The 25,240-nt window shown below is 40.8% G+C and overlaps 1 protein-coding gene across 1 annotated transcript in view; it reads left to right on the forward strand.

Moving 5' to 3' along the window:
- The first annotated feature begins 10,147 nt into the window (after positions 1 to 10,147).
- LOC128857024 (uncharacterized) overlaps positions 10,148 to 25,240 on the forward strand; it is an 88,922-nt gene continuing 73,829 nt past the window's right edge. Inside the window, exon 1 of the mRNA XM_054092541.1 lies at positions 10,148 to 10,621. The gene's annotated coding sequence lies outside the window, so the exon portion shown is untranslated. The remainder of the gene's footprint in view (positions 10,622 to 25,240) is intronic.

Below are 25,240 nucleotides of genomic sequence, written 5' to 3' on the forward strand. Positions count from 1 at the left end.
TATTAATAGGATAGGTAGGGCCTCCGGCTCTATGAAATACTGCGCTGTCAGCAAATTGTACGCCAATTCTTCCATCACTGAATGGTCTTGGAGTGCCTTCGTACCTGCTTCGGATTATCTGGAGCTATTTTGGTGACAGGGTTCGTGAATACGACACCGATGACTGGCCTTAGAGATAAACAATGTCGGATGGTGTACCGCAAGGTTCGATTCTTTGCCTTCTTTGTAGTATGCAATGTACGATGACATCCTCAAAATGGAGCTACCCATGAATGCGACACTGGTGACATACGCAAACGATATTGCGCTGATTGTAGCGCGAACACATATCATTGATGTAGAACTCACTTGCCATGATGCGATAGCGAGGATTGAGCGCTGGTTGTACAATGCCAAACTCCAGCTAGCAGCGCAAAACACAGAAGCAGTGTTGTTGAGTAAAAGGAAGAAGAGGGAAAGTTTGACGGTAAATGTCGGAGGCCGCAACATCCAGTCCTAAGCTGTTATACAGTACCTAGGGCTTATGAATGACTCGCGCATGACCTTTATATAGCACGCGGGGAAAGTGAGCACGAAAGGCGCCATAGTTACAAATGCTCTAACACGGTTACTGCCGAACATTGGGGGAGCCCAAGGTGCAAGGAGGGGCTTCTGTCAACTGTGACATACTCCATTCTGTTATAAGCCACTCTCATTTGGTCCCAAGCCTGAGAAACACACCTACGGGAGGCCAGTCAGGTTAATAGGGGAGTGCTTTGCGAGTAGCCTGTACTTACCGGACAGTACCGGAGGATGCAGTTTGCGTGATTGTAGGAAAAATCTCACTGGATATTCGAGGATGTAAACTAAATTGTCTCTATCCAAGGTAAGATGCAAAACCAGCAAGGGGTAAAAAGTTGGAACAGCGAACTACGTCACTTGGGGAATGGCAGCGAAGATGGGAGCTTTCTTTTAAAAGCAACTGGACACACGAACTCATCCTTAACCTTGCTAGGACGAAGACACGGAGAAGTGGATTATTTCCTCTCCCAGATGTTGAGCGTACACGATATTATCTGCATAGGTTTGGTCTCTCCGCTTCACCACACAGCCCTATGAGCCCAAAGAAGTTTGAAGACGCGCGGCATGTACTCTTGAACTGTTGAAGATTCGCAAGAGAACATGTGGAGTTAGCCACGAACTTTGGAAGACAGCCAAGTGAGACACAATTAACTAGAAGTATGTGCAGTTCAAAACGCTGCTGGGTTGCTACATAGAAGTGTGCCCAGCAAGGGTTGCGTACGCTACGCAAGCAGGTTGTAGAAAGGCGAATAATGGGGATGTTTCAGCAACGGCAGCTAGAGCCAAGTGATATCCCTGTACCGCGTCTGGTCACAACCGAGCTTTCCGAATTTAACATGAAGTAGTGTTTCAGAAGAGGTCGACTCAGATGTACCGACTACAATTACGGCCATAACATACGAAGAGAAGGTGCTAATGCACATTACATTATCGCACACTTTCAAAGCTTCATCTGCTTCACAACAAATGTAATGGAGACAATCAGTGACGTAAAACCTCAATATGTCATAGGTAGAGAGCATAGACGTGTCTTTTGTGGTTGATAGACATAATCACGGCTGCACCCTCAATGCAGTGCAAATGCTCGAGTGAAGATATTATCGCTGAAATTGAGGTCTATTTTGAGGCAAAAGATAAATCTACAAAAGATCTACAAAAGTGGTCTTGAAATGTTTGAGCGGCGCTGGAATGATTGCGTTGATGGAAATTTCGTTGATGAATGAAGCTTATTTTCAACAAAAATAATGTGTTTTCTTTGTTAAGCCCGGGACTTTTTAGTCCATGTATTACCTCTTCACAAGTTCATAATAGTTTTGTGGAAATATTCGTTTATGCAAAAATCTTTTATGCCAAACGTTATCAAATCCTTTTGTAATGTCCAAGTATACACACTATTTTTTGTTTTTCATATGGTTAAGTATTTTATTGATTTGTACCCTGTCGATTTGTGGGACTGTTGAGTGTTGCCAGCTGCATCCGAGCTGATGGGTTTGTATCATTTTTTTTTGCCGTCAGAATTGGTTCTAGTCGGTAGAACACTTTTGAGAGTATTGACAATAAAAGCTGATGGGTCAATATGAGGCAGTTTTGGCAGCATCTTTTGCGGGTTTGGGTATGACGATAATTTGAGCAATTTTCCAAAGTCGTGAGAAATATTTAGTCTCCAATAAGCAGTTAAATATATTTCTTATGAAATAAGAAATGCTATTTCAAATAAGTAGGTAGGTAAGATGGCAAGAGTACCCCAGATACACTTCAAGTAGCACTTACGTGCCGTTTTGTTACCATAATGTGGAGCACTACCTGTGAAAATAAAAATGTAGGGAGGAGAAAAACCATCTACAGCCATCCAGTGCTGTTGATGTAGAGGAGGAGAGAAAAGAGATCTAGGCTGGAGAATTTCTTTAAGACATCCCCAAAGGGCACGCTAAGGAATCTCAAGCGCTTAGTTGCCAAAGCCGGACATTTGCAGAGAAAGTGTTCCACAGTCCCTTTCTCGGCAGGATTCCCACAGTTTTGGAATCAGTTTGGAAATTGAATGGCGGGGGACTCCCATCACCTTAAGCGTTCTGTTTCTGTCATATTGAGGCCATAGTGTTTTCGAAATAGCATCCGATAAGACAGACCCCCATCTGTCTAGCGATTTTTTTTAGAAAGAAATTGTGTAGTTCCCCTTTAACAACGGTCAAGAGGATACCGCTGTCTGAGAAGGGACAGTTGAAACCGGTTCTGTCGACCTCTTCCTGACAAGCTCGTCGGCAATTTCATTTTCCGCTATATTCCAGTGCCCAGGAACCCAGATAAGAGAAATGTTTCCAACTCGCTCGTGACGTTTGAGTTCTTCCTTACAGGAGTTCACCAGAAGAGACCTGCAATACGGCGAAGACAGAGCCTTGTTCGCAGGTTGACTATCGGAAAAAATATGAATGCCTCCCTCCCAACAGCGATCCCGAAGCATTTTGCATTCCTGCAGAATCGCGGAGACCTCTGCTTGAAAAACTCTGCTTGTTTCCGGTAGTTTAAAGGATACCGAAATGCTGGCTGATTTAGAGTAAGCCCCCGCTCCCATTCCATACTTCATGTTCGATCCGTCAGTGAAAATAGAGGTATCTATATCCGTGCCGACTCTCCACTCTTTCCAATTTTGCCTGCTCGGATCGGAAAGATAGCCCTAGCACAACCCTCAAAACACAGTTTGCTGATCAGAGAGAGATCAGTGCAAAGAACAGAGAAGGAAGGGGAGATCTGCTTCAAGATGCTACTATGTCCTACAGGCAGTTCTCTCCAAAGGCCAATCTTCCTCAACCTAGCAAGCAGCTCTGAGCAGCAATGGATTTAATCTGCAGATCCACAGGAAGTAAGTGCAGAATAACGTTGAGCGCAGCAGTGGGACATGTTCTACAAGCACCAGTGATGCCCACACATGCAGTTCTCTGCACTCTCTCTAGTTTAGTGGTGTTGTAGCCCTTCTGGTGAGCTACCCACCAAACTAGGCAACCGTATGTCAAAATTGGCAGAACCACTAAGTTGTACATCCAAAGTACGACACGTGGCTTGAGACCTCATTTTTTGCCGAACATAGATTTACAGGCGTAGAAGGCTATATTGGCCTTCTTAACTCGATTTTCTATGTGCAGCTATTTCAGGTAACTCTTTTAAAAATTTCCCATTTAGTAGGTCATATCCTGGAGCTTTTTTATCGTTTAACCTTCTTACTTGATTTTTAATTTCACATTTTGAATATCGCAGCATTTTGAATGTAGGCATAAAGAAAAAAATATTGAAGGGGAAAAATAGTATCCCTACCGCATACAGCTTTCTTTCGCACGCATCGATTGTTCACCGAGTATTTGGCGCCAAGAAAGCAATAAAAATGCTTTTCAGCTATTGAAAATGAAGTGCTTCAGTTTTATTATTTTACTATTTTCAACAAAAAAGAAATTCTATTGTGAACAATAGGCGAAAATCATAATTTTATTATGTTTCTCAGCATTCCAAAATGTCGAACGACAGGAAATGCGCAGCGCGCAGCCGCACCAGATAAACACAGGCTTACAAGAAGAAATGTGGAAGGGTGTAAGTATGTGTGTATGTATGTATGTGTGTAAGTATGCGTGCGGCTAAACAACTTATTCACATGATCTAATAAAGTCTGTCAAAATACACTCAAAAGGCATGAAATCGATGGGAAAATATTTATGTTGGCCAGAGACACCTACAAAATCACACGCACACACTTACGCACATGTGATTATGTGCATGTATGAGCATAAGAAATTATAAGTTGAACAATAAAAATCAATATAATCCTTGGCTGACAATTCACAGTTATGTATGTATATTTTCACTTGTGAACGAAAGCCAAAAAAAAAATAAGTACAAAAAAACATCCTGAAAACAAAGGCAAAGAAGGTGAGCATAGTACCTATGCTCGCAGGACAATGAGCACCAACAAAGTAGCAGCAGCAGTGATAAAAAGGAGCAGCAGCATGACCATGCGAATCCTGTTGTTGGACCCTCAGTGAAGACGCTGTGGGTGCCATTGATTGTGTCTTCATTGTGTCGAGAGTTGGTTGCTAGCCTGTGTGCGTGTGAGTTGGTGTGTCGAGAGTTGGTCGCTAGTGTGCGTGTGTGAGTTGGTGTGTAGAGAGTGGTGTGCGTGTGAGTTGTTGTGTAGAGAGTTGGCTGCTGGTGTGAGTGTGTGAGTTGGTGTATTGGTTTATTGGTTGCTTGATTGGGGTGTTGGCATTGGTGTTGGTGTCGGTAGCGGCGGTCGAAATGAAGACATTACAATGAGTGAATTATGGCCTTGTCTAAATGCGTGTAAAAACCTGTATTGCAGATAAGACTTGAAAGATTACATTGTGAATAGAGGAGGCAGAACGATAATGCACAAACGGTGTTGGCAACAGGAGCAGCAGCAGAAGCAGCAGAGCAGGAATTGAAGGGCAGCAAATAAGCCAGTGAGCCAGTGAATAGCGAAGCGTAACCAACCAGGAAGCGACTGATCTTAAGAATGAATGCGTTTGCTGGTATTTAACGTTTGCATCCGCCTCCGCAATTGTTTGCTGCCTCAACTGCTAGCAGTGTCCTTTTTTCTGTTTCTTCTTCTTATTCTGCTTCTGCTACTTTTGGTTAGTTTTTTTCCGCTCACAGCCGCTTTGACTGCCAATTCAGCTGTGTTCGCCTCTGCAATTGCAGGCTTTTACAGAAAATAATTTTTTTGTTGCATTTTTTTTTGTTTTTTTTTTCTTTTTGTTTCTTTTGCGTTTTTGGTTTTGGTGTTTTGCTAACCCTCTTGTATTTTGCCATGTTTTGGTATGTGTGGCGGCACGCCATTTACAAGATGAAAGCGTAATTATTGCATTTCATCTATGCTTTGCGCGCTGCGTGGCAATAAAGGAAAACAGCAGTCAAAGAAAGAGGCACTTTAAAAGTCCCACAAAGAAACACACACACACGCACGCACATTCGTGTGGGGAAAATCAGTGTGACAGTGTTAATGGCTTTGTTTTTGTTATTGTTGGTCTGCCTAACTGCATGTTGATCGTGCAATTGGTAACTTGTTAGCACCGACGGCCAACGCCGATCAGGGTGGCAGCGAAAATAAAGTATATTTTTCGTTCCCTGCTGCTGTGTGTTTTCTCCTTCGCCTATTAGTTGGTGTTACTGTTGTTACCTATTTGTTATCTTGTGTGTTCTTAATTCCAATGAAATTTTTCGGCTTCTAAGTGGATTTTGTGTAGCAGTTTTTTTCTTCTTTTTTTTTTTTTTTTGGTTTTTTCTCTTTTAAATCAAAAAGAAATTACTTTTTCTTTATGATGCTCTTGTCCTCGGCTATCCTGGGAAATGGGAAATGAAATATCTGCGCATGTGAACCTGTGACTTACAAACTCATGTTGTCTATGGTGTGTTTGTGTGTGTGTTTATGTGCATGGGTATTATATAAAAATCTCAAATTTTATTAATTGGCGGACTTTTACTTGGCTGCACAACATCATCGTATGTATTACCATGAGATGATGCGTCTGTGGCTGAGACGTGACAGGAAATTTTAATGTCAACGAGATGCCAATAAATTATGCGCCCGAGGCGAGTTAACCATCTGACTAAGTGCGGCTACATAGGCGTTTGTATGTATGTATGCATATTTTGTGGGGTTTATCTAAAAGAAAGCGGAGTAAAATAAGAAAAAAAAAAATGGTGTGCTTAGATCACGTACGATACTCGAATAATCAGAAGTGCGTAGATGCAAGTCATTTTTTTTTAAGTAAATATTTTTTTTAACACTGCCCTTTCGCTTGATAAGGCACTCAAATAAGCCGTAGACTACAAGTCGAGAGAGCCAACGCATTAAAATATTTCTTATATATAAACATAGGTTAGGTTCACCTGGTTGGCATCAAGCCACGCATAGACTTTTGGTCCGTAGCGATACCAGATGGAGACCGACCTCTATAAATACTGAAAGTAGACATCATGGAGGATGTCAGCGCTTTTGGCGAATTTAAGCAGCGCTGGGAGATCCGCATTTGAGACGTACTCCAGACTCTCAAACAGTGTGGCTCCCAGGCATTTTAAACGCGTTTTTAATAATGCCGGACAAACGCACAGAAGGTGTTCTAAAGTTTCCTCAACATCCTCTCTGCATTTTCTTGCATTTGTCCGTGTTAGCAATCCCTATCTTGGACGCAACTGCAGTCAATAGATTACGACCTGTTAGCATACCTATGATAGTTCTGCAGTCCTTTCGTGAGAGCGTAAGTACGAATTGAGTCCGTTTTTCGTCGTTAGTTCTACACATAACTTTTGCAAAAAGGTCCACCTACATACAGGGTTTGATTGAAAAGTAATGAGCCTTCCCGCGTGGAGCGTCTGCCAAGCGATCAACCGAATCGGCTGGTGGGGGAAAACGATCGTTGGAAAACGTCCCTTCCACTAGAAACCGGTCCGAGTTCGCTGGCAACAGCGGTGCAGTCAACATCGCTCCACGCGTGAAAGCTGTTTTAAAAGTGTATTATAATTTTGCAGTGGCGAAAATGCAGCGATCGTTGGAGCAACGTTACTCGATCAAATTTTGCGTAAAGCTTAACAGTTTGTACCTCCAGGAAGCACTGTAAACGCGACATTTTACAAAGAAGTGCTCCCTCGGCTGAAAAACCGCGTCGCCCGGGCTCGGCCCGACCTCGCCAACAATTGGACCCTTCATCACGACAATGCGCCGGCGCACACCGCCTTCCTCTACACCTCTGCATTGGCCAAGATGGGGGTTCCGGTGCTTCCCCACCCTCCCTACAGCCCAGACCTGTCCCCTCCGGACTTCTTCTTGTTCCCGCGCCTGAAAATAAAGCTGAGGCGTTTCGACTCCATCAAGGCGATCCAAAAACCTGTGACAGCCGAACTGAACGCGATTCCGGCGGATGAGTTTAAAAATGTTTCCTGCAGTGGAAGGACCTATTTTGAAGAATATAAGTTGTATAAGCCAAAAGATTTAATAAAACTGCTTAAAAAAAAGGCTCATTACTTTTGAATCAAACGCGGTAGCTTCCCTACTTTGTCATGTAGTCATCCATTTCGTTGTATACTGCATTTAGCTGTTTTGGTATGTCGTTCTCTTGTTCAAAAGGCAGTCTAACAGCACATTTTGCTATCTCATACATTATTTCGTTCCCCATAATGCCTTTGTGACCAGGTACCTGCCGCTGTATGCGGCTGGCTTTTCTATGGTCTCCCAGCTCCGTTGAACATTTTTGTACTTAATAAAATATTGCTTTTATTACTGCTCCACTGTCCACGTTTATATTAATTATTGAGTTCTTTCTTGTTCTAGTGTAGGCTCGTTCCGCGGCTTTCCCCACAGCAAAAACTTCCGCTTGGAAAATACTGCTGTGGTCTGGCAGCTTGATAGGCTACCTTATCCCAAGTTTTGAGCCGATAGTACCCGCAAACATAAATAAATTTTTATATAATATATATAACACATAGGCTGAAAAGTCCCTGGCCTAATAAAGAAAACACGCTTTTTTTGGTTCAAAATTAGCTTTCCCCATCAACCTAATTTCCATCAAGGACAACGCAAACATTCCAGTGCCCGCCGCTCTAACACTTCATTATTACTTTTGTTGAACGATTTATCTTTTCCCTTAAAATAGATAGACCTCAGTTTCAGCGATAACCTCTTCATTCGCGTGAAATTTCCGAACGGCGCGCATATCTTTAGGTCCGCGAACAGTTAGTAGTCGCTGGGAGCCAAATCTGGTGAATTCGGGGGATGTGGGTGCAATTCAAAGCTCAATTCATATAGTTTTGCTACTGCTTTGTGACACGGTGCGTTGATGATGATGAAATAAAATTTTGTTCTTTACCATCTGCGGACGTTTCTTCTGCAATTTTTGGTGCGATCTACAGTTTTATGCAGACTTCGAACGGTGGATTGCTGGTTTGAGAAGCATTTTCATGGCATAAATGCACTTAAATGTATATCAACTGAGATTACGTATTCATTAGCCGAATCGAATGAGATCTTTTTTTATTTTTTCGGTTCTTAAGCATCAATCATAAAAAAAGTTTAATATTTTGACTTGTTTTAAGTTTAATAAAATTAAAGTGTTGGCCTTTTTTGTTATTTAAATTTTAAAAATTAATTTTCAAAAATACTTTTAGAAGAAATTTTTTTTATAATCAGGTGTAAAAATAAATGAACGCATTAATAAATAATTTCGGAATTAGAATATTCGTTAAAAAACAAAACAAAAATTAAATTAAAAAAAAAAAACTGAAGAGAATAGAATCTAAGCCCAATTGTTGTTGTACAAAATAAACACAATAATAACTAAAAATAAAACGTTTCTCGTTTTAAGACCAATTATTGCAATCTTCAACCTTTGCTCTCCTCATACAAATGCTCTTATTGAACTTCGTACATGTAGACTTGGTCATTCCGCGCTTTGTTTTTATAAAATTTTAAATTAATGTTAAATTAAATGTCTATTAAGTTTTTTGAAACTCATTTTCCATCCTGAAGTAGCAAAAGCACAAACAACACAATCTCTTTACCTTTCACCTGAGAACAAAATGTTGCTAAACAGAAGAATGCAAGTAAATGTAAATGTGAATGCGAATGTGAATGCGAATGTTAATGTTATTGTAAATGTAACTTATTAGTCGACTCGACCTAACACGAACTTCATAACTACAAAACAGCAACACTTCCTGCATACAATGCTTCTACTGCATACAACAAGATAACATCGGCAACTGAGATTACACGAAAGCTTGAAAGCAATCGGCACAGTGAGAAAAAAACGAATAGTTTATATGGGAACTAAACTATTAGAACTAACTATAAAAAAAAAACAAAAAAAATAATATATAAGAAAAATAAAATATAAAGCATAAATATAAAAAATACGAAGTTGAGATATAAACACTAGCACTATTTTACAAAATTAATAGACTAATATTAGTTTAAAAAAACCTTCAAATAAACTATGGTAGTTACTTAAAATGAACGAAGCATCAGCAGTTTTCGTAGATTTTAAAATGCATGGCCAAGAATAAAACTCGATTCCAAAAAATTCAAATAAATAGTGAGATATACATATGTATGTACATATAAGTTCGTATATATGACAATCACATTCCACTAAATTTTTCTAGGGATATTCGAACATAGTTAGCACAATTTACTTTCAAACAATTGAACATGCATCTTCCAGAGCTAACTATGAAGATTCTGCGCACATATGCACATACTTCATGGTAAATTATTACATTGATCTCTCTCTCTCTCAAACTGCAGGTTAAAATTCACCCCAGAAGTAACTTTACGCAAGCTTTTAATACGAAACATGGATTGTTCATTCATCATCATGCTGATCTACGACACGAAAAATGTGTCGGTTTCTGTATATTTTCGATTCGTAAAGTAGAATGTGAGCAAAAAATTCCACTACTGTCCACGCATATACCCATATACCATATGTATAGTATGTGCCTATGTACGTACATATGTAGGTATGTATGTAATGTATGCCTCCCACTTTGCTGTCACTTAATTAAAGTCAGCTCAGTTGTCAATCGGAACTTTATGCGTTCGGTCATCGGTGAGAAATGGAACGAGCTCGTGGTCATCTATTCACTGTGCTAAAGAAAACTAAAATGTAATAGATTGGTTCACAAATTGCGTAAACGAGTGCAGCGCTATGTTTAGTGCGTGCCGAATAAAATGAAAATTAAGCAAATTCGTCAATTGTAGAAGAACATCAATACAATATTATGCATAAAATGAAAGTGAAAGTGAAGTAAATTTTACTTATCGTACTTACCGTTTGTCATAAAAAGAAGCCTAGTGTCGTGCTTGTTCGTCGTTTTGTTAATCGCATTGCACATATATGTACGTACATACATATATGAGTATTTGCTTCGATTCGTTGTTCGCGTTCGTATTTTGTTGAACAAGATTTTTCATGTCTCAAGCTTCTAAACTACAAACGCATACTTATATACAATACATATACAAATTATAATGAGGAATTTTCATTCTCTGTGGAGTGTGGCGGTAAGTTTTATTTTTTTAACTACACATATGTATGTATGTATGTATAGTATGTGCATATGCATCTAGGGATGTGAAGTGAGAATAATCCTCACGATTCTTGCGATACCCTATTACAGTTCGGAAAGGTGTAGTTTTAATGTTTAGGTGTTTCCTTCAGCTATTAAAAACGAAATTAAGCGGGTAACATCAGCTACATCTCAACGGGTATTTGACAGCAGAATTCTGCCGCTCACTTCACGCGTAGTACATATAAACGCACTCGTTAAATTAGTCGCTTTTAGACGACAACGAAGTAACATGAGCGAAGACTGTGCTGATTTTTTTGGTGTATCTCCAACACAACCACAGTTTTTTCGTAAACAAACCTCTGTCAAGACCCTGGTTACGTCAGCCTATAAGCTGGTTCTTTCAAATTCGCTGAGAGCCGGTTAACGGTCTGATATTAGCCCCACCTTCTGAAATTTTGTCACCATGCCACTGAGCAATGACCTCATAAATTGTTTATTGAGTATAGATTTTCGGTATGGTAGGGAAATCCATGACTTGTTCTTGTACATTTCGTCTAGAAATATTGACGCCTTATTTGATCTTCTGTAATCGAATTAATATAAAAAAGAAATAATGTCATTTTCTCATTTGAGCTTATTTGGCTATGCATGAATTTGGGCTATTCTAGTATGTTATTATTATTTACTGTAGTTCCATGATGAAACAAAGGGCCACAAGAAATTCCTTCCATGTAGATCTGTTCTGCGCCAGTTTCTTAGCTTCATTCTAGTTTAAATTCATGGCGCGCGTTTTCAAATCCCAAATAGTATCCGGGTGCTCGATGACTTTCCTCGTCTGCGGCTGCTTTGGCGATTCCACTTAATAGCGGCAACCAGCGATTGCTCGTGAGCTCGAGTACCTTAAAGTAAATGAAGTTTTTGTTCATCGCACCATCACTCGTTACAATGATATTGAAAAGGCTGCAATGTCACGTGAAATGGTTCAAAAAGTGAAGAAGCGACTTCAACAAAATCACTACGAAGTGCCAATCAAATGGCGAAAGAACTGAAATTGTCTGGCCGTAGCATCCGCCGCATACTGAAAAATGATCTCAGAGTCAAGCCTTAAAAGATTCAAAAGATTACCACACCAAAGCAGCAACAAGTCAGACTTGAGAGAGCGAAGGAGTTACTTCGCTTGGCCGAAAGCGGTGAATTTCCGAACATTATGTTTTCTGACCAGAAAATTTTTCAAATTGAGCGATTCGTAAACTTCCAAACGATAGGATTTATTTGACCGACCGTTCATACGAAAATTATAGTCATCGATTGGCCACCAAGAGGCAATACCCGCCACAGGTAATGGTTTGGGCCGCTGCTACCGCAAACGGGCGCTCTCCAATCGTTTTCATTGAGCCTGGCGTTAAAGTGAGTGCGAAACATTATCGTCAAAGTATTTTTGAGGTTACTTTGAAGCTGTGGGCAGACAAACATTTTGGTGGCAGACCAGGACTCGGCACTGTCTCACAAAGCTCGAGGCTCAAAAACAACGTTCCGAACTTCATAACGTCCACTCAATGGCTCTCAAATTCCCCAGACGCGAATCCGATGGATTATTCTATTTGGGCTATTTTGGAGAGCAAGGCCCGAACTAAAAGATTCACTAGTCTCAAGGTGCTGAAAAAAGCCATTGTCCGCGAGTTTCCCAAAATTCGGGCACCTTACAATTCGTTTCTGGACCGTCTCAAGGTCATTATCAAGGCAGAAGGTGATCATATCGAGCAAAAGTAAATTGATTCTTAATTTCGTATTATTTTCACATATTTTTTACTTTGAATTGAATAAAAGTAATTTTCCTAACGAAATTTATTGCCTTTTTGATTGGTTACACTTCGAGTGCCGGACCCTGTAGTTCTAGTATATGAATCCTACATAACTAAAGAAACTGTGATAGGTCACATGTTGTCATCATTTCCAATAAGTTTGCAAGCAATTCTTGTAATTGAATCGCGAAAATTTAGCCACCATTTAAGCTTGCTTTAACATTTTGCAAGCAAAACTAGAAACCAACTGTAATGTGGACGAAGGTTATTACCATAGCCTATAAGTATTTGCTGAAGTGAGAGGTACTGAATTCGAAAGAGAAGGCATCAGGGTATACAGCTGGTGAGCGCTGGCGTTTGATATAGCCCGTTTTTCTATAGCACCGGCAGTATCGTTAGAATATTTTGCAGAAATGTGAAAAATATTATTATATTCAGACAGTAAGTTTAACACATATCCACAGAGAGAGTTCTATCATATGTATGTATGTATGTATCTAGGAAAGCCACTAGTTTTTTGTCGACTTTTTCATATACTTTTACTAAATAATTTATAAGTACCATAATTGACCACTAATCACCAGTGCTTCCTTTGTCAAGCACAAAAAAATGGTGGAACTATCATTTCTCATAAAGTAATAACCGCAATTATGTAGTTTTGTTGGATTGCATTGATAACGCGCAGCGACAAACTATGGCCGCTGTTACATAAGTGATCACTTTCATACGTAATACGTATTTTAGTGGTGCGCATTAAGCTTCTTTCCCATGGGTATGCGTGTGTGTATAAGTCAGTAGCGCCACAGCATGGTGTCTGGCACTTTTCGAAGCCTCCACCCATTGTGCCATTGTACGAGACCCGAGTGTGATGCCAATCGCCAAATCGCACATAAGAAAATGCACAAAGGAATTGAAAAAAAAAACGTAAGCACAAAGCAAATCGAGGTCTGCAAAATCTTGCTACCAACACTACATATTTAATATATAAAGTTAGTGCAGTCACTAAGTTAGGTGGAGTTGAAGAATTCTGAAGTTGCAGTTTTTGTTGCCTTTTTCATGGGGTTGACTTTAGCGCATCTTCAATGACAATGCAAACAATGCATAAATAAATATTACGCACGTACAATCAGCAGCAAACCAAAAGACAAATAACAAAAACATATACGCCAACAACAACATCAATGTGTTTAATGTGTGGAATAAATGCAAGTTGGGCCACAATAAACAAACAATTACGGCTGTATGTCGCATCGCGGCCATTTGTATGAGCCCGCTGAGCCGCCATTGTGCACCCTCTGTACCCCGCCACCCTCAAAAACAATTGAAAGGCTCCAAAGAAACACGAACAACAATGGCGTTCAACAAAAACAAAAAAGTGGCAACGCATATGCCACAAAAGATCGGCAATCGGCTAAAGTATGCGCGCCACAGGGTGCCCAACCAACCAACGTCGTGCAACAACGTCGCTGGCAACCGTGGCAACTAGGCAACCGAGCGCGCATCCAAGCCTTCGCACTTTACAGCCATCTGACTGACTGACTAAGTGATTGTGCGATGCACAAAGTGATATTGTGCAACATTCATATTTATGGTATGAAAAAATGCACAGCGCCCGGCAATATGTGCAAAGCGTGTGGCAATCGCTGAGCGGGCGACAGGCAAGGGGCAAGTGGCTTGTTGCATGCACAATGCATTCTTTTCAAAGGTGTCGGAATGCAAATTTTTTGGCACGCCACTGTTATGTTGTGTTGCACTTATTGATCTGGCAAATACTTATGGGCATACTTAAGCAAATAAATGCATGGAAGTGCGAAAAAATATGGACTGGCGCTGAGTTGAGCCGCACACAGGGGGGCAATATTGCAAATTATTGTGGCACGCCGGCAACTTTGCGAGCACTTGATAGAACTTAAGGTGGAGTCTAAAATAATAAAAAACAACAACTTAACTCTTCTCATGAGGTTGCACCGTTTATGCCAATACCACAAAATTTCGCAAGTTGCCTCTCTCTTTTCAAAGTCTGCTTCAATTATTCATACCAAGTGCAGAAAAAACCTTCTGAGCTTAGTCCAGCGCTGGGTTTAGCAGCGATTAATAACAGGTGGACTACTAAGCACTTCGATGTTCCCTTAACCGAGCATGCGACTTCTCATGGGAATGATAATGGGGCACTGGACTATTAAAGATGGGCAAGAGTTCTGCACTTCCTGTTAAAGTGTCCCACACTTCGAGCATTTACTTTTTTTTAATGACTTTGTTTTTTAAGGTGGTTAATATCATCCAAGGTACCATAGCACCAGTAATATGTGTGGCATACTCCTACTAACACTATATTAATCCTCTTTCCGTCAACTGACAAAACAGGTACCTGCGTCCGCTTTCCTCTTACATGGGCGTATGGAGGTTATCGGCTACCGATAGTATTCACTGCTTTCACTTTGCTGCATAAATGGAACATCGGAAAAAACTGCGTAAGTATCACCGAAATGTCTTGGTCTGATATCGTTGTGAGCTCAAGCGTCTGTGATTTATCGTCAATTCGTAAGAAGTCCGGCATTTTTTTTATATCATTCGAGCAAGTATTTGATGCGATCCTCTTGGTGATTAGATTTTTTGGGCACACCTGTCCTCCCAGAAGTGCGTCAAGTATTAGGCGATTCTCTCTGAAACGATCGCAGTAGAAGAATTCGTATTCCGCACTTTCAATCGCGTTGTTTCAGTTTAGGCAGAACGAGCTGTCCTCCAGCAAAGATTAAGGTACTCCAAAAAGCAATAGTGACCATTCAATACTTGAATGAAATACTAGTGAGCATTTCCGTGTTTCCTGGCCACCCATTGACTAATACTTGAGATAAGCCTAACGCCCAGCATTGATATGACTTCAGCGTCCGTTAGTTGACGAGCCCCATCTGTTTTGACATTTTTTCATCGAATGCAGTCACTCTGCAGCTTTTTCTTCTAATGACGGCTTAGCTGGCCACCTGCCATAGGGAAGACTCCATTCCTTTGTCCAAAAGTCAGCTAGTAGTTTGTCCGCGATAACACCTATTGCGTCTATTGCGTCTCTTCAGACCACGTATATTGATGTTTTTATCTTTAAGAATAAAAGTTTTTTCAAACTGTGCAGAAAAATAGAGCTCTGCTAAGCCATTGCTTTAAGATGCACATTTGATAGAATGATAACATCTAGATTACCCCGGTAAGATCAAATTATTACAAAGAATCGGTACTTAAGTAAAGACATAAAAGTTTTTTCTTCAAATTTTGTTGTGCGTCTTCATGTTCGCAATTGGAGGACCACGTAGTTTTATGACGCTTTGTCAACTTCTTTCTCAGCTGAAATATTCATGCTTCTCAATATCAAAATCTCATTACTGGGTTGATTTGGAAAAGCATGCATGAAGAAATTTTATATTCTTATCCGGATTCATCAATGCCCATAGTGCCCATATGCTCTTTTAAGTGTCTGGAAAAGAAATATTTTTTACGTTCTTCAAGTCAGTAAGCATACAGTTTTGTTAAAGGATGCATATCTCTAGATGACATTGAGGAACCCGAATATTTCTCTCCACACAAATTCTCCAAGTGATCTTTGGCCGACCGCGACCTCTGCTCCATTGTGGATTCCAGTTAAATGTCTTTCTTGTGATGCTGTCTGGTGATTTTGAAAGCGTGTGGCCTATCCACCGCCACTTACTGTGTTTGATTTGCCATAGGATGGGCTCCTCATTCGCCCAGGATATTCTACAGATGGTACAGAGGCGTTTGTTAACGAAAGATTCTAACCTCTGTGTAATGGTGTTGGAGACCAGCCATGTTTCACTTCCGTACAACAATACATTCGCATTTTAGTGGGCCTGGAGGTTTGCAAACTCGCTCATCTGATATGCCGCCTTTCGTGGTAGTGTAGCCGACGTACTAGAAGCTTTCGATAAATTCCACCGGTCATCCGTCAACCATTATAGGTCTTACTTTATTGTGGTTGACTCTCATAGCCTCTGCCTTGGCGATGTTCACTTCCAGTCCGACAATGCGTGCCACCATGACTAGTAGATCTGCTTTCGCTTGCATGCCAGTGAATTTATGAGAGAGCAGGCAGATATCATCGGCAATGTGCTGGCCCTCAAGATGTCTGGTGAAACTCCATACGATGCCTCTTTTATGCAGAGTCAATTTACTCATAACATCGTCTAGAGCGATGGCAAAGAGACCGGGCGACAGGGGATAACCTTGTCTTACGCCTGCGTTGGTGATTAATGGATCGCTAATGTTGTTATTAGTCAATGACGCTGGCACACATTGTCAGACTGGACGTCATCATCTCCAAGACAAAGGCTATGAGAGTCCACCACAATAGAGTAAGATCTATATTGGTTGATAGGTGGAACTTGTCGAAAGCTTCTGGTACCTCGATTGCACTTCCAAGAAAGACGGCGGATTAGACAAAGATGTCAAATGCAGGCTGAACAAACCAAGGGCAGCGTTCGGGAGAATGCATACAGTATGAACGAGTTCTCAAATCTTCAGGCTGATGTTGATGTTGTGGAGCACTACCAAATCGGAGTAAAGGACTCTGATGAGGCGAATTATCTTAGCGGGAGCTCCCTTTTTACTCAACGCCAACTATATTGAATCTCGTTTGATAATAGTTGTGATTCTAGTAAAGAATCGAAATTTGAAATCTATGAGTCGTTTCGATTACAGCTCAGAATATGAATTTTACGAGTGAAAGTGATGAATCGAGTTCTACTCTTTATCACCTTACAAACTACTTAAGTGAAACACCAAAATGAGGAAAAAGTTTTTTCTAATAGCGGTCGCCGCTGGGCAGGCAATGGCGAACCTCCGAGTGTATCTCTGCCATGAAAAAGCTCCTAATAAAAAATATCTGCCGTTCGGAGTCGGTTTGAAACTGTAGGTCCCTCCATTTGTGGAAAACAGCATCAAGATGCACACCACAAATAGAAAGAGCAGCTCGGCCAAACACCCAAAAAGGGTGGACGCGCCAATTTTATATATGTATATATATACATATAACTACTTAAGTGAGAGTTTAAAACGCAATAACATAGTATCCAGTCTACAACTCACGACATTTCTTCAAATCTCTTGATTTCACTATATTTGATCCTATTTTTCGAGACATGCCTACGGACAACAGCTGGAAACATTCTATCTTGCAAACGGCTAGCCAATTTCTCAATAGGAATAATCTTCGCTTAGAAAAAACCGCTGATATGTTACAGAATACCATATACCGACTATGGTACCCTCCTCCACTTTCCAACCGCACTTAAATACAATTCAGTTACATTCAAGTGGTCAAATTTCTTTAATCTGGTAGCCTTTGCGTATCAGAGCTCTACTCAAACTCTCACAAAAGTGATATACCAATTACAGTGCGGTTTTGCATAATTCCATTTTCGCAAGTCTGTTCCAATTTCCAATCCTCAAGTGATATTGCTTATCCCCAACAGAAATCGCCAACCAGTCTCCCTTTCACGCAGTATGCGCCAACTAATGAGTGCTGATGGCATGCTGCGCGCCTGTTGTGTGGCAACACGTTTCCGCTTCTACTTAATTTGGCTGCGACACCCCCAAAAGTGCACATAACAAGTAAAAAAATAAATAAAGGAGCAATCTTGTTTTATAGTAGTTTATTTACATCAGAGCAAATGCGCCGCACGAGTCCTTAACGAGCCAGCCAGTCCAGCAAAGTACTCAGAAAGCAGTCAGCCAGCGAGACATCAATCGACCGGAAATGTGCCGCATACCATAGAGTCCACTTATGTGAAACGCGCGCGCCTTCGTCACTTACCTATACTTAAATCGTCATATATTTTACTTTTCTAGATGTTGCTACCCCTACAAGATCAACTTGGGGCAGAAAGCAAAGAAAAGAATGCTAAAGAACGCTTCACCGCCACCGCCACCGCTTAATAATAAGACGGGTATCTGAATATTTGTCCTACGCGACTCGCGTCAGTTAAGCGGCTTGAAAGGATCAGATGAATGATCTCATGTCGTTTTATTTGGCCATCTAGGCACTTTTATTGCTGTTACTGCTGCTGCTGCTTTTGCCGTTGCAGTTGATACGTAATTCCCTTTGTTATTGCTTTGCGGCTCCAATGGTGTGGGGATCGACGCTTTGTGGCTTGGCGTCGTAGTGTAAGGGCTACCTACATTGGCATCGGCATCGCTATCGGCCTCTGTACGTGTGTGCTCAGCCTACAACACTAAATGAGATCAAATGCGATAGCGCCATTTTATGCCTATGTATGTGTTTATAAGCAAATGAGTGTTCGTGTATTCATTTATGCATCTCCGTGTGTGTGTGTGTGTGTGTGGTTATGTGGTGGCCCTTAGCGTGGCGTTGAGGCTGACAATGAGCGACGGTGATGATGGCGAGCGCCTCGTTTCACGGGTTCCCGCTGTTCTTACTGTTCATGCAGTCTTCATAGCCTGTTCTGCGCCGTTGTTATACTCGCATTATAACTATGTGTAGTAGTTATTATTCTTGTAGTAGCTGCTGGCAATTGCTTACTTATTTGGTTAGCTCGTTTGTTCGATGGCTCCTTGCTCATTTTCGGTGGCTCTTGGCTATAATTCAAAGCTTGTTGATGACTGCGCTCCTACTTTGCGCTTCTTTGCTTTTATGTCTTTCATCTAAATGCAGACATTTTACTTCTGGAGGCTGAGTATTTACATGTTTTTTTTTGTTGAGTATTTCGGCAATATGATGGCGTTAACAATTTGGCTCCGTCTCATAAATTCGTACACCTTTCCATATGCTTTGCTTTTAGTCTTGTTTCTTAGGCTCTTTATTTTACAACATTTCCTTCAGTTAGTTATTTGACATGGATTGTTCTTATAATTTTTCCCCATGTCCTATGACAAAGTTCAGTTTCTTCAATTCAAAAGAATATTTTTAGTTTCCAATTTACCAATGCTCGTGGAATAAACTGTTATTTGTGTTGAAAAATATCTCTTTTTAGTTTCATTCCGCTAAGTCTTTGGAGTTCTATTTGACCTATTTCTCTGGACCTAATTCTTTCAATCAAGAAACTAACGACACAGTAAAAGACAAGGAACTCAACGATAATCCTAGAAAAAATCTTCACAATCTGTCCAGACAGAAATCTTAAATGAATTTCCGGATAATATTGGGTAGTCGAAAAAGTCTTATTTTGTCAATAGATGTCGTTGGAGTCATCTATCTCCAGTGCTACCAATTACATTGTGTCATATCATATGGTGTTAGAAAGGTGACATTTTAAGCTTCATTTAACCAAAAAAATATTAAATTCGGAGAAGTTGAAAAAAGTCACAGCTGTTCGAAAATGAGTGAAAATAATGAAGAAATTCGCTATATTTTGAAATTTTTGTATAAAAAAGGGAAGAATGCCACGCAAGCCACCAATGAAATTTGTGAAGTTTACGGAGACGATGCTGTATCAGTTCGTGTAGCACAACAATGGTTCGCTCGCTTCCGTTCTGGAAATTTCGATGTGAAAGATGCACCTCGCTCCGGTCGATCTATCGTTGAAAAAGTCGATGAAATTATGGAAAATATTGACCAGGACCGTCACATAAGCTGCCATGACATCGCCAAGGCACTAAACATTCATCATCAAACGGTTTTGAACCATTTAAAAAAGGCTGGTTACAAAAAGAAGCTCGATGTTTGGGTACCACATGAATTGTCTATGAAAAATTTAATGGACCGAATTAACATCTGCGATTCTTTGCTGAAACGAAATGAAATCGAACCATTTCTGAAGCGAATGGTAACAGGAGACGAGAAGTGGATCAAATACGACAATAATGTGCGAAAAAAATCATCGTGCAAGGGTGGTGAAGCTCAGCAAATGGTCGCAAAGCCAGGATTGACGCCTCGAAAGGTTATGCTGTGTGTTTGGTGGGATTGGAAAGGTATCATCCACTATGAGCTGCTCCAGCCTGCTCGAACGATTCATTCTACACTTTACTGTCAACAACTGATGAGATTGAAGCAAGCAATCAAAAAAAACGGCCAGAACTGATCAGCAGAAAGGGCGTCGTCGTCCATCAGGACAACGCTAGGCCACACACATCTTTGATGACTCGGCAAACACTGGGAGAGCTTGGCTGGGAAGTTTTGATGCATCCACCATATAGCCCTGACCTTGCACCATCGGACTACCATTTGTTTCAGTCAATGCAGAACTCCCTTAATGGAGTAAAGTTGGCTTCAAGAGAAGCCTGTGAAAATTACTTGTCGCAGTTTTTCGCCGAGAAACCACAAAAGTTTTACACTGATAGAATAATGTCTGTAGAAGAAAAATGGCAAAAGGTGGTCGACCAAAATGGTACATATTTGGTTTAATAAAGTTCATTATAAATATAAAAACAAATGAGTTGAAGTTTGATTAGAAATGCGAAAAGACTTCTTCCACTACCCAATATTAACACCTTAAAAACGTACGGACGAACAATTCGCTATACCTCATAAGGCGCTTTATTTTTTTATTTTTTTCGCTCGGGAGAATAGGGGGCCCCGACAAGACTCTTCCATTATACACGACTCTGGACTATTGTTTTTGCGCCGTTTCAAATGATGTCGGCATCTGCTAGTTCGCGCAACTCCGACTTTCTCTAAGTATTCTTTGGACGACCACGACCTCTGTTCCCTTGCGGGTTCTATAGGTGATGCGTATGATGGTGTTAGAGACCAGCCATGTTTCACTTCCATGCAACAATACTTATTTCAGACATGAGCTAAATATTCGCAGTTAGTGGACATGGAGATTTGCGAACTCGCTCATACTGTATGCATTTTCCCAAACGCTGCCCTTGCTTTGTTTAGTCTGCATTTGACATCTTCATCTTATCCGCCGACTTTCGTAGTAGTGCAGCTGAGGTAGCAGAAGCTTTCGACAAATTTCACCGGACATTTGTCAACCATTATAGGTATTGCTCTTGCTTAAAATCATACTGATTTACATTTCTTCTGCATGTGTCTCATTTTCTTTCGCACACAGTAGAGATACAAGAACCTACTGCCTTAGATACGTGAGAATTTTAGTGTTTGGGTAGGCATAAGTGTCCCTTTACGCAATCACGTATTATTTAAATATTTTCCAAAACAAATGAAGCAGCCTCAAAGCTACTCTCACCATCCGATTGCGCTGTTAAGGGCCGAATTTCTCTTTACACCAATATTCTTTGGGATCACAGCAAACTCATTTTGATTACGAAGAATGCGGTATTTGAACAATCAGTATGAGTACCTCACCTGCGGCCGGGAAATTTTCTTATTTGGTTTAAATCTCTGTTCACCTGTCGTGATATTAAATATTTCATTCATCTCTGGTATGGTAACCAAATACCCTATTGATCCCTAATTACATAACACATCGAATGGTGGAAAATAGATTCTTCTACTCTTTGGTCCAAGAAAAAGTGGAGCAGCATCACTCTTAAAAAGAGGCTCAGAAAGGAAAGTGTGAATTTTCCGGCTGATGGATCCGTGAGGTGAAGTAATGTAAAAGCCTTGAGGTTGCAATCAGCAAACATAACTGAAGGAACAACCACCGAGCCCGAGAAAAAGCAGACATTTATTGTGAGTTCGTCAACTGCGTCAAACACTCCCTGCAATGTGTGGTCCCATAATGGGCAATGTGCCTCCGTCCGCGGTTAACTTCACTGCCATTCAAGAGATGCGATGGACGGGGCAAAGCAAGAAGAGCATTGGATCTTGCGGCGTCTACTAGTGGGAGAGAGACTTCGTCGCCAAGTACTGTTCTTCACTCGGGTGGACGAGCGTCTCGCAATAATCCGCATCAAGGCAAGACTTTTCAACATCCCGATACGTACACGCCCCGATAAAAATAGTGCTTGGCTACTTCAATGCCAAGGTGGACAAGGAGGAAATTTTTGGTACCATAGTAGGAAAATTCAGCCTGCACAACAAAACATCCAGTAACGGGCAGAGTCTGATCAACTTCGCCGGGGCTCGAAACATGGTAGTCTGCAGCAGCAGATTCCAAAAAAAAATTTGTCAAAATACGTGCTGTCTCCTGTTCGAAAAACGCGAAACCAGATCGATCATATTGTGATAAATGGAATATCCGAGGACACGCGATTTTAGCCGAGTTTAAGGAGGGCAGCTCCTCCATCACTTTAAAATTCCCCATATTTTTTTGTTGTTTTAAAATTCATTTACAATCTAAAGAATATCTCTACAGCGTCTTAAGCTTAATAGAAAGTCTAATAAGTCCCTAAAAAGTCAGTGAAGTGATGAGCGTCGAACGAAAAATGAGTAAGAACAAAAACTTTAATCGCGTTTTTCTCGAAAAACGTTTTTTTCTGCGCTGTCGAATACAACTCAAAAAGTAATAAAGATATCAACTTCAAATTTTAAAGGATATTCTTTAACATATTGGCCTTGCATGTACCTCAAATTAATTCTTCTTCTTCTTAATTGGCGCGATAACCGCTTACGCGATTTTAGGCCGAGTTTAACAAAGCGCCTCAGTCGTTTCTTTCTCGTGCTAACCGGCGCCAAGTGGACACACGAAGTGAAACCAAGTTCCTCTCCACCTGATCTTTCCAACGCAGAGGAGGCATTCCTCTTCCCCTGCTACCACCAGCTGGTACCGCATCGAATACTTTCAGAGCAGGAGCGTTTGTATCCAACCGCTGGATATTTATTCGCTGCGCTATGCCTATGTCGTCGTAAAGCTCATACAGCTCATTGTTCCATCGCCTGCGATATTCGCCGTTGCCAATATGCAAAGGTCCAAAAATCTTCCGCTGTCATCGGCCAAGCCACTGCGTCATACGTTAGGACGGGCATGAAGAGAGCCTTGTAGAGTGTCAGTTTTGTTGGTCGAGAGAGGACTTTATTACTCAACTGCCTACTTAGTCCAAAGTAGTGCTAGGATCACTACATGTACCAAATCCTACTAAGCTTGATCCTTCCTAAGTAGCACTTGTGGGCAAGAGGGATTCTACGTTGGATTTCCAGACTGCTATTGTTATGCTGGTTCCTAAATAAACGAAGTCTTTTGCAACTTCGAAATCAGAGCTGTCAACAGTGACGTCAACCGATACGCGAGTACGCGACTGTTTGTTTGATGACAGGAGATACTTCGTTTTGTCCTCGTTCACCAAGGGACCCATTCCCTTTGCTTCTTTATCTAGCTTAGAAAAGTCAGAACTAACAGAAGTTTTTCTACGATAAACAATTTAACTACTTAGATTAACGAACATATATAAACCGCTTTTTGTGAGAATCTGTTTGAAAGCCTGATATAAATTTTAAGTGCCACTTTTTATGGTTTTACAGATTTTTGAAATTTATGTTTCATATGTAAATATACACAGTCTGTGTGTACTCGTGTGTTTGGCGGTATGGAATGTTTTTATCACCTCTATCCCTCTATTTCTTTTCATTGGCATCACTTTACCGATCTTTACGAAATTTTTGCAAACTTTTATTTTCAATTACTTTCGCGCAACAACATTTTTGTCGACATTGTCATTGGTAAATTTATTGTTTGAGGTATTCGAGAACCGCCAAAAATTCCATGGCTAAGCAAATAACAATGGCATGCGCGAAGTGCGATGCGCCGCTCCAACAAATCGATTGAGCTGACGCATTGTGAACGATTGTCTGCAAAAAACCGGGCACAAATTTATATTTGCATGTACAAAAGTATGTAAAAATGTTCATATATACATACCTATTTATATATATATAGTCAATACAAAGGACAAGTCCCATCACGCTCGCTGTCTACTGTTCCTACTGACTAACAGCCTACGAATGAAGCGATTTTATGAACCCTTGCCACTAGAGTCTCCTTTTCTTCGATTTTTTTGGGAATTTTTGAATGACGAACGATGGCGGCTGCTCGATCATTGTCGGTGCGTAAAAGAGCCGAAAAAATGTTGAATTAAATTCATGACACAAACAAGCGTAGTTCGCACGCGGTAAGCACAGAGGTCAAAAACAAAAAAAAAAAAGGGAAATATTTATTTTTACTCCACAGAGAAGCGAAAACCCTGCCAAAACATGAATGAATCTGTTGAATTGCTTGTAGGTATTGTGTTCGTAATCAAATTGGCAACTCGCATGCGCAGACAGCAGCGGTGGCGGCGTCGTCGATGGCGGTGTGATCCTGTCGCGCGTTCCTTACTCCTGCAAGTGTCGATCCATGCCGCCTGCCCACCACCGCAGACTTGTCTTGTTTGGGATTGTTGAATTAGTTGTTGTGGTTAGTAAAACATGGTGTAAATTTGCACATACTCACACACACACACATGCATACATGCATACTCATGCAGTCATACACCAAAAACCGTCTAGTTGACTGTTGAATTGAATCACTGCTTGGTCGAACGATTTTTTAGTGTGTTTTGTTTGGTTCTTTTTGGTTTCTTTTTTTTGTGACTGACTGACTGCCAAAAGTCGCCGTGTTTGGTTTGTGATCCAATTTTTATACCCGTTCATAGGAGCGACTCGCCGTTAAGCTCCCTTAGCCGCATTTTACACTTTTTCTCATTTCACATTTGCTTTTTTCATTTTTCTCTTTGTTGTGCTACGTGTGGCATTGTTTGTTGGATTTTTTTAATAGTTATTGTTGTTTTAACAGCCCAATCGTTGTTACCTCGAGTCGGTCGCGTACCAAAATTATCTGCTTATCTTGTCTCGGCTAACTTTTTGATCGAAATGCAACTGCTGTGCTACCTTTGGGATATTTCTCCTCGCTTTTTTTCACCATTTTGTTGCTGTTGCTTATTCATGTTGCTGTTGGTTGGCAACT

Source organism: Anastrepha ludens, chromosome 3 (genome assembly GCF_028408465.1).
Source record: "Anastrepha ludens isolate Willacy chromosome 3, idAnaLude1.1, whole genome shotgun sequence".
In the NCBI taxonomy this organism is placed as follows: Eukaryota; Metazoa; Arthropoda; class Insecta; order Diptera; family Tephritidae; genus Anastrepha; species Anastrepha ludens.